Source organism: Hippocampus zosterae, chromosome 20 (assembly GCF_025434085.1).
Source record: "Hippocampus zosterae strain Florida chromosome 20, ASM2543408v3, whole genome shotgun sequence".
NCBI lineage: Eukaryota > Metazoa > Chordata > Actinopteri > Syngnathiformes > Syngnathidae > Hippocampus > Hippocampus zosterae.
The window spans coordinates 4,426,838-4,436,497 of record NC_067470.1 but is presented as its reverse complement, the minus strand read 5'-3'; the positions used below and the strand labels follow the sequence as shown (position 1 = coordinate 4,436,497).

The 9,660-nt window shown below is 40.2% G+C and overlaps 1 protein-coding gene across 7 annotated transcripts in view; it reads right to left on the bottom strand.

Moving 5' to 3' along the window:
* Positions 1–6,150: 6,150 nt before the first annotated feature.
* znf438 (zinc finger protein 438) overlaps positions 6,151–9,660 on the bottom strand; it is a 49,305-nt gene continuing 45,795 nt past the window's right edge. For 2 of the 7 annotated variants that reach the window (XR_007960418.1, XR_007960420.1), the window contains exons 5-9: positions 8,999–9,070; positions 8,577–8,673; positions 7,473–7,644; positions 6,449–6,936; positions 6,151–6,206 (exon numbers count right to left, since the gene is read on the bottom strand). The gene's annotated coding sequence lies outside the window, so the exon portion shown is untranslated. The remainder of the gene's footprint in view (positions 6,207–6,448; positions 6,937–7,472; positions 7,645–8,576; positions 8,674–8,998; positions 9,071–9,660) is intronic. The other 5 variants (XR_007960419.1, XR_007960421.1, XR_007960422.1 and 2 more) reach the window with 5 other exon arrangements.

Here is a 9,660-nt window from a genome sequence, read left to right as displayed (position 1 = left end):
AAACTATTCATTCATTCATTCACTCATCTTCCGAGCCACTTGATCCTCACAAGGGTCGCAGGGGGTGCTGGAGCCTATCCGAGTTGTCCTCGGGCAATAGGCGGGGGACACCCTGAATCGGTTGCCAGCAAATCACAGGGCACACAGAAACGAACAACCATTCGCACTCACACTCACACTGAGGGACAATTTAGAGTGTTCAATCAGCCTGCCACGCATGTTTAACGACCATGTATAGGAAGGCGTTTTTAGCTGAAAAAAACGACCATGTATAGTAGGCCTTTTTTGGCCGTAAAAAACAACCATGTAGATATAGTAAGGCGTTTTTGGCGGAAAAAACAACCATGTATAGAAAGGCGTTTTTTTGCCGAAAAAAACGACCTTGTATAAGAAGGCGTTTTTGGCTGGGAAAAAACGACCGAAAAAAAACCGACCATGTATAGTAAGGCGTTTTTGGCCAAAAAAAACGACCGAAAAAACAACCATGTATAGTAAGCCATTTTTAGCCAAAAAAAACGACCATATATAGTAAGGATTTTTTTAGCCAAAAAAAAAGACCGAAAAAACAACCATGTATGGTACGCCATTTTTAGACGAAAAAACGACAATGTATAGTAAGCCATTTTTAGCCGAAAGCAACAGCCATGGATAGTAAGCCATTTTTAGCAGAAAAAACGAACATGTATAGTAAGGCGTTTTTGGCTGAAAAAAAACGACCATGTATAGTAAGGCGTTTTTGACTGAAAAAAACGACCACGTATAGTAAGCCGTTTTTGGCTGAAAAAAACGACCATGTATAGTAAGCCATTTTTAGCAGAAAAAAACGAACATGTATAGTAAGGCGTTTTTGGCTGAAAAAAACGACCATGTATAGTAAGCCGTTTTTAGCCGAAAAAAACGACCATGTATATTAAGGCGTTTCTGGCCGAAAAAAACGACCATGTATAGTAAGGCGTTTTTGGCCAAAAAAAACGATCATGTATAGTAAGGCGGTTTTGGCCGAAAAAAAACACCATGTATATTAAGGCATTTTTAGCAGAAAAAACGAACATGTATAGTAAGGTGTTTTTGGCTGAAAAAAACGACCACGTATAATAAGCCGTTTTTGGCTGAAAAAAACGACCATGTATATTAAGGCGTTTTTGGCCAAAAAAAACGACCGAAAAAACAACCATGTATAGTAAGCCATTTTTAGCCAAAAAAAACGACCATGTATAGTAAGGATTTTTTTAGCCAAAAAAAAAGACCGAAAAAACAACCATGTATGGTACGCCATTTTTAGACGAAAAAACGACAATGTATAGTAAGCCATTTTTAGCCGAAAGCAACAGCCATGTATAGTAAGGCGTTTTTGGCCGAAAAAAATGACCATGTATAGTAAGGCGTTTTTCGCCGAAAAAAACGACCATGTATAGTAAGGCGTTTTTAGCCGAAAAAACGACCAAAAAAACAACCATGTATAGTAAGCCATTTTTAGCCAAAAAAAACGACCATGTATAGTAAGGCGTTTTTCGCCGAAAAAAACATGGCCGTTTTTTTCGGCTAAAAATGGCTTACTATACATGGTCGTTTTTTTTCGGCTAAAAACGCCTTCTATACATGGTCGTTTTTTTCGGCCAAAAACGCCTTCCTATACATGGTCGTTTTTTTCGGCCAAAAACGCCTTACTATACATGGTCGTTGTTTTCGGCTAAAAATGGCTTGCTATACATGGTTGTTTTTTCGGTCGTTTTTTTCGGCCAAAAACGCCTTACTATACATGGTCGTTGTTTTCGGCTAAAAACGCCTTACTATACATGGTCGTTTTTTTCGGCTAAAAACGCCTTACTATACATGGTCGTTTTTTTCGGCCAAAAATGCCTTACTATATACATGGTAGTTTTTTTCGGCTAAAAAGGCCTCACTATACATTGTCGTTTTTTTCGGCTAAAAATGGCTTACTATACATTGTCGTTGTTTTCGGCTAAAAACGCCTTACTATACATGGTCTTTTTTTCGGTGAAAAACGCCTTACTATACATTGTCGTTTTTTTCGGCTAAAAATGGCTTACTATACATGATTTGATTTTTTGGTCGTATTTTTCGGCTAAAAACGCCTTCCTATACATGGTCGTTTTTTTTGGCTAAAAATGGCTTACTATACATTGTTGTTTTTTTCGGCCAAAAATGCCTTACTATACATGGTAGTTTTTTTCGGCTAAAAACGCCTTACTATACATGGTCGTTGTTTTCGGCTAAAAATGGCTTACTATACATGGTCGTTTTTTTCGGCCAAAAACGCCTTACTATACATGGTCGTTGTTTTCGGCTAAAAATGGCTTACTATATACATGGTCGTTTTTTCCGGCTAAAAATGGCTTACTATACATGGTTGTTTTTTCGGTCGTTTTTTTCGGCTAAAAACGCCTTACTATACATGGTCGTTGTTTTCGGCTAAAAACGCCTTACTATACATGGTCGTTTTTTTTGGCTAAAAATGGCTTACTATACATTGTCGTTTTTTTCGGCTAAAAATGCCTTACTATAATTGTCGTTTTTTTTCGGCCAAAAACGCCTTACTATACATGGTCGTTTTTTTCGGCCAAAAACGCCTTACTATACATGGTCGTTGTTTTCGGCTAAAAATGGCTTACTATACATGGTCGTTTTTTCCGGCTAAAAATGGCTTACTATACATGGTTGTTTTTTCGGTCGTTTTTTTCGGCTAAAAACGCCTTACTATACATGGTCGTTTTTTTCGGCCAAAAACGCCTTACTATACATAGTCGTTTTTTTCGGCTAAAAACGCCTTACTATACATGGTCGTTTTTTTCAGCCAAAAATGCCTTACTATACATTGTCGTTTTTTCCGGCTAAAAATGGCTTACTATACATGGTTGTTTTTTCGGTCGTTTTTTTCGGCTAAAAACGCCTTACTATACATGGTCGTTGTTTTCGGCTAAAAACGCCTTACTATACATGGTCGTTTTTTTTGGCTAAAAATGGTTTACTATACATTGTCGTTGTTTTCGGCTAAAAACACCTTCCTATACATGGTCGTTTTTTTTTTTGGCTAAAAATGGCTTACTATACATTGTCGTTGTTTTCGGCTAAAAACGCCTTCCTATACATGGTCGTTTTTTTCGGCCAAAAACGCCTTACTATACATGGTCAGTGTTTTCGGCTAAAAATGGCTTGCTATACATTGTCGTTTTTTCCGACTAAAAATGGCTTACTATACATGGTTGTTTTTTCGGTAGTTTTTTTCGGCCAAAAACGCCTTACTATACATGGTCGTTTTTTTTCGGCTAAAAACGCCTTCTATACATGGTCGTTTTTTTTCGGCTAAAAATGGCTTGCTATACATTGTCGTTTTTTCCGACTAAAAATGGCTTACTATACATGGTTGTTTTTTCGGTAGTTTTTTTCGGCCAAAAACGCCTTACTATACATGGCCGTTTTTTTCGGCTAAAAATGGCTTACTATACATGGTCGTTGTTTTCGGCTAAAAACGCCTTACTATACATGGTCGTTTTTTTTGGCTAAAAATGGTTTACTATACATTGTCGTTGTTTTCGGCTAAAAACACCTTCCTATACATGGTCGTTTTTTTTTTTTGGCTAAAAATGGCTTACTATACATTGTCGTTGTTTTCGGCTAAAAACGCCTTCCTATACATGGTCGTTTTTTTCGGCCAAAAACGCCTTACTATACATGGTCAGTGTTTTCGGCTAAAAATGGCTTGCTATACATTGTCGTTTTTTCCGACTAAAAATGGCTTACTATACATGGTTGTTTTTTCGGTAGTTTTTTTCGGCCAAAAACGCCTTACTATACATGGCCGTTTTTTTCGGCTAAAAATGGCTTACTATACATGGTCGTTTTTTTTCGGCTAAAAACGCCTTCTATACATGGTCGTTTTTTTTCGGCCAAAAACGCCTTACTATACATGGTCGTTGTTTTCGGCTAAAAATGGCTTGCTATACATTGTCGTTTTTTCCGACTAAAAATGGCTTACTATACATGGTTGTTTTTTCGGTAGTTTTTTTCGGCCAAAAACGCCTTACTATACATGGCCGTTTTTTTCGGCTAAAAATGGCTTACTATACATGGTCGTTTTTTTTCGGCTAAAAACGCCTTCTATACATGGTCGTTTTATTCGGCCAAAAACGCCTTCCTATACATGGTCGTTTTTTTCGGCCAAAAACACCTTACTATACATGGTCGTTTTTTTCAGCCAAAAATGCCTCACTATACATGGTCGTTTTTTTGGGCTAAAGATGGCTTACTATACATGGTTGTATACATGACTCTACCCCTGAGCCATGCCGCCAGACAGATGCATTTGTTTGTTTTGGGCCTTTCCTCAAATAAGCCTGATTGTTTCAAGAAGAGAACTAGTTGCAACCACCGGGGATCGAACACCCAACCTCTGGTTTGGGAATCATTCACTTCACCCCTGAGCCATGCCACCACATAGATGGCTTTGTTTTCTTCCTCAAATAAGCCTTACTTTACATGGTGAGAAAGATGAAACACAATTGCAAGCACCAAGGATCGAACAGTCAACCTCTTTTTTTAAGGAATCCATCGTTCTACCCCTGAGCCATGCCACCACATAGATGTCAGTTATTTTTGTGTGTTTTTCCTCAAATAAGCCTTATTTTCCATGATGGTTAAAGATAATTGCCAACGCCGGGGATTGAACATCAAACCTCTGGACTGAGACTCAAACACTTTACCCCTGAGCCATGCCACCACATAGATGGCTTTGTTTTCACCCTCAAATAATTACTTTACATGGTGGGTAAAGAAAAATGAAACACAATTGCAAGCACCAAGGATCTAACAGTCAACCTCTTTTTTTAAGGAATCCATCGTTCTACCCCTGAGCCATGCCACCACATAGATGTCAGTTATTTTTGTGTGTTTTTCCTCAAATAAGCCTTATTTTCCATGATGGTTAAAGAAAATTGCCAACACCGGGGATTGAACATCAAACCTCTGGACTGAGACTCAACCACTTTACCCGTGAGCCATGCTACCACACGCAAGCATTGGATTGTTTTGGGTCTTTCCTCAAATAAACCTTACTATACAGTTAAAAAGAAGGGACATGGTGGCTGCAACCAGTGATTGAATACCCAACCTCTGGTTTGGGACATGACCACTCTACCCCTGAGCCATGCCACTACACAGAACCCCTGGTTGGGTTGTTTTGTGTTTTACATCAAATAATCCTGACATTGGCATTTTTTTCCACTAAAAATGGCTTCCTTCCTATACATGGTCTTTTTTTGGGCCAAAAATGCCTTAATATACATGGTGTTTTTTTTCAGACAAAAACGGCTTACTATACATGGTCGTTTTTTTCAGACAAAAACGCCTTACTATACATGTTCGTTTTTTTCGGCTAAAAATGGCTTACTATACATGGTAGTTTTTTGGGGGGCCAAAAACGCCTTACAATACATGGTCGTTTTCTTTCGGGCAAAAACAGGTGAAAAATGCCTTACTATACATGCTTGTTTTTTTTCAGCCAAAAACGCCTTACTATACATGTTCGTTTTTTCTGCTAAAAATGGCTTACTATACATGGTCGTTTTTTTGGGGGCCAAAAACGCTTTACAATACATGGTCGTTTTCTTTCGGGCAAAAACAGGCGAAAAATGCCTTACTATACATGCTCGTTTTTTTCGGCCAAAAACGCCTTAATATACATGGTCGTTTTTTTCAGCCAAAAACGGCTTATTATACGTGGTCGTTTTTTTCAGCCAAAAACACCTTACTATACATGTTCGTTTTTTCTGCTAAAAATGCCTTAATATACATGGTGTTTTTTTTCGGCCAAAACCGCCTTACTATACATGGTCGTTTTTTTTGGCCAAAAACGCCTTACTATACATGGTCGTTTTTTTCGGCCAGAAACGCCTTAATATACATGGTCGTTTTTTTCGGCTAAAAACGGCTTACTATACATGGTCGTTTTTTTCAGCCAAAAACGCCTTACTATACATGTTCGTTTTTTTCTGCTAAAAATGGCTTACTATACATGGTCGTTTTTTTCAGCCAAAAACGGCTTACTATACGTGGTCGTTTTTTTCAGTCAAAAACGCCTTACTATACATGGTCGTTTTTTTTCAGCCAAAAACGCCTTACTATACATGTTCGTTTTTTCTGCTAAAAATGGCTTACTATCCATGGTCGTTTTTTTCGGCTAAAAATGGCTTACTATACATGGTTGTTTTTTTGGGGGCCAAAAACGCCTTACAATACATGGTCGTTTTCTTTAGGGCAAAAACAGGCGAAAAATGCCTTACTATACATGCTCGGTTTTTTCGGCTAAAAACGGCTTACTATACATGGTCGTTTTTTTCGGCTAAAAACGGCTTACTATACGTGGTCGTTTTTTTCAGCCAAAAACGCCTTACTATACATGCTCGTTTTTTTTCGGCTAAAAATGGCTTACAATGGGATACATGCTCAATTCCCCAATGGTGGTCCTCAAGCTCAACTTGGTGTTCAGCTCACGTTTGTTTTATGAGCACTTACTAAGCACTCATTCGGCCAAAATGATGCAAGCCAAAGCAATCCGCTGAGTGTGGTGGGTGATTGTCGCATTTCCATTTACCAGATAGCCGTGATCCTGCATTGTCAGCTCTTAACGGCGAATCAGCAAGAAGGCTATGTATAGAAACGCAGTGTCGGACCCGAGACACAAACCAGGAGGACATTACTCATTTTAATAGCGGGTGAATACTTTGGTGAGCTTGTGAGGATTGTGTTCGGCTTGTTTTCTCTGCAGTGATGTCATTAGGAGATGTAAACAACAGTTGTGGGACACACGCAGAAATCCCACTGCTTTGTTTATCTTTCCATCCATCCATCGAACGTCTGACTGTGTGGCTGTCTGTCCGTCTGTCTGTCTGTCACTCCCATTGGAAATTTCCTGTAAAACTGACACATAAAACAAAAACAGAATCAAACATTGTATATTTAAACACCAAGCCACATCGTGCTTTCCAAGAAAATTCTGCTAGCCTTTTGCTAACGTCATAATGCAAAACACTGTCAACTGGCTCACAGAAATTAGCTTAAATCCTATCGGGATTATAAATGGTAACTACTAACGATAGCTATAAAACCTGGTCTGACATTGAAGGCCAGCAACTTAAAATCCTGCATATTGTAGAAAGCAACGGAAATGATTGCTGAGAAATTTGTGATATCGGGGGCTGCAGGGTACACTGTGATACAAAAAGTAAATCCCTGTGGGAAAAGAAGGCAAGTGAGCGCGCTTCCAAATCAAGCATCATTGCTGTTGTCAAGCTCATCCTCCACTTGATTCATCATTTTTAAGTCTGTACAAAACTGAGGAACGCAACGACCATGAAAGCAAACAATTCTTGTGTTTTCTCTGGCTGAGAGATGCTGTTCGGGGGGGTAAAGAGAATAGGGCGGAGGTGGAGAAGGTAGAAGGAAAGAAAACAAACCTGTCGGCTTCTCTTGCAGAGAGAGGCGTCAGATGCGGTGGTGGGGAGCCTGCAGCGCCTTCTCGTGCCAACACATCCACATGTCATCTTGGTTTAGACACACTTTGGAGAATGTGACCTCCTTCCAACAAGCTTGGCCTTGCAGGAGGTCCGGCCCCAGATTGTTGCTAACCTGAGTGCGTGCAAATGTGTGAGTCAACACATGGTTGCTAAGTGTACGGTTGCTTGCAATTTTCGCAGCTTGATGATGTTTGGAACAGTCGCCGGGACCTCCTACAAAAAAACTGTCAATCAAACTGTTTAGGTGGCGTCAAAAGTCATTTTGGCCCACACTCGATGTATGGTTTTGCTCACAAGGGGCTGTTATGGCTGTCAAAACTATACAAATGCATGCAGTACCTATTCAACGGCAACCTCCCACCTTTTCGCACTTTGGCATTTGGAATTTAATTTATTAGACTATTTTTTGGGGAGGGGCGGAACCTCTATTATTTATTTTAAAAAACTCCTCTTTCACTATTTTTGTTTTCGAGCCAAGGGAATCAAAGTATCTTGTCGAATCTTGTGGGTGTTGTTAGCTTTAATGAATTGACGCCGTTTTTTTCATCGGCATTTGAGATGATTTTGTTGGCTGGTGCCGGTATTTGATTGGACCTCGTCCACAGTCCCATTGAAACGAAAAGTTTGTTTTTGCTTCTTTCCTGATCCAGCACACTGTAAAAAATATCATTGCCCGTGTAGTGTGGGGGCTCCGGGTGGGAGTTAATGGAAATACTTGAATATACAACTATTGTTCAATTTATGTATGACACAGCATATGCTGCATACAAGATACGGTGAAAAATAAATTCTTGGGGTCAGGATTTTCTGCCATAACGAAAGAAACAACCTATGAGCAAGAAGCGTGACGTAAGCACACACTCTTTGCTTTCGACATAATATGTTTGGGTGGGCCAGATGTGGCCCCAGAGCCTTGCGTTGGATACCTGCGGTTTAGCATGAGCTTTGAGTGCTTGTGACACTTGCGTGGCCGCAAAGATGGCATGAAAGAACACGCCGTGCCTGTGGCAAAATTCCCGCAGGGGGAAACCATGTCTGAATTACCCTTTTTCACCGCTGGATTTAAGATGGCAGCTTCGTGGTGAGGGCGGGGGGGCATCCACGATGGCCCGAGGCATCGGGACTACTGTAGAGCGCTGTACTGAAGATGGGGAAAGCAAAAAGGCATTCACCTGTGTATTAAAAGGATAAGCAAAGCACAGACACAGCAGAATCCTCCTTCCTGTCTGCCACTTGGCCTCCAGCATTGAGGGATAAATGAATTACAGTAGCAACAAAAAGCTCATCTCGCTTCCTCTCTGTGGGGGGGGCACAATATGTGTGTGTGTGTGTGTATGTGTGTGCCATGTGGCCATTAGTTCAGGCTCAGCATGGATTTGGGAAAGGGTGTTGTCCGGTTAGTGAGAGTTTACAAAATAAAAATGAAGGCTGATATGCATGTGGTCGTCGAGTGAAAAAGTGCTCACGTGGCGCTCGCTTCCATACCTTCCGCACGTGTTTCAGCGCCTCTCCTGCCACTCAACTTGATGCGCCGTCATCTGAAATGAGTCCATTGGCATTGGGTGAAACGTTCTGCAGCAACAAAACAAAAAAACAAAACTATGCAAAACATACGTTTCTGTTTAACATTTTCGAAAGGTAAACGGGTTTTGCTTGCATTCTCAAAACTCTGGACTGCCCACAGTAAATAGCAGACCGTGCAATGTTCCATTACATATCTGTCAAATTCAATCCAAATGGTTTTTAAGGCAACAGGGTACCTGGACTGCCAACGGGCTGAAGAATAGCATTAAGAAACCACCAAATGACCACCATATTTTGACAAGCATAATGGCATAATAATGATAGTACTTGGAAAACACACCCCAAAAAAAGACGGGAAGAGAAAAGGAGAAAGCAAAATAAAAGGAAAGAAAGTAGAATATTGGGTGACTGTAATAACATAATCTTTCGCTTCATTTGCTCGGTTTAGATAATTTTTTTTTAAAAAGCACAAGATGACATGTGAGTGAGGGAGCTGGTCTCACTGGAAACTTTGAAATGCTTTCAAATAACTAAAAACAGACAGAGGCAGCACGGGAGTGGGGAGCGCATTTGCCTCCCTCAGACTTCTCATGTTCCGTCGCGT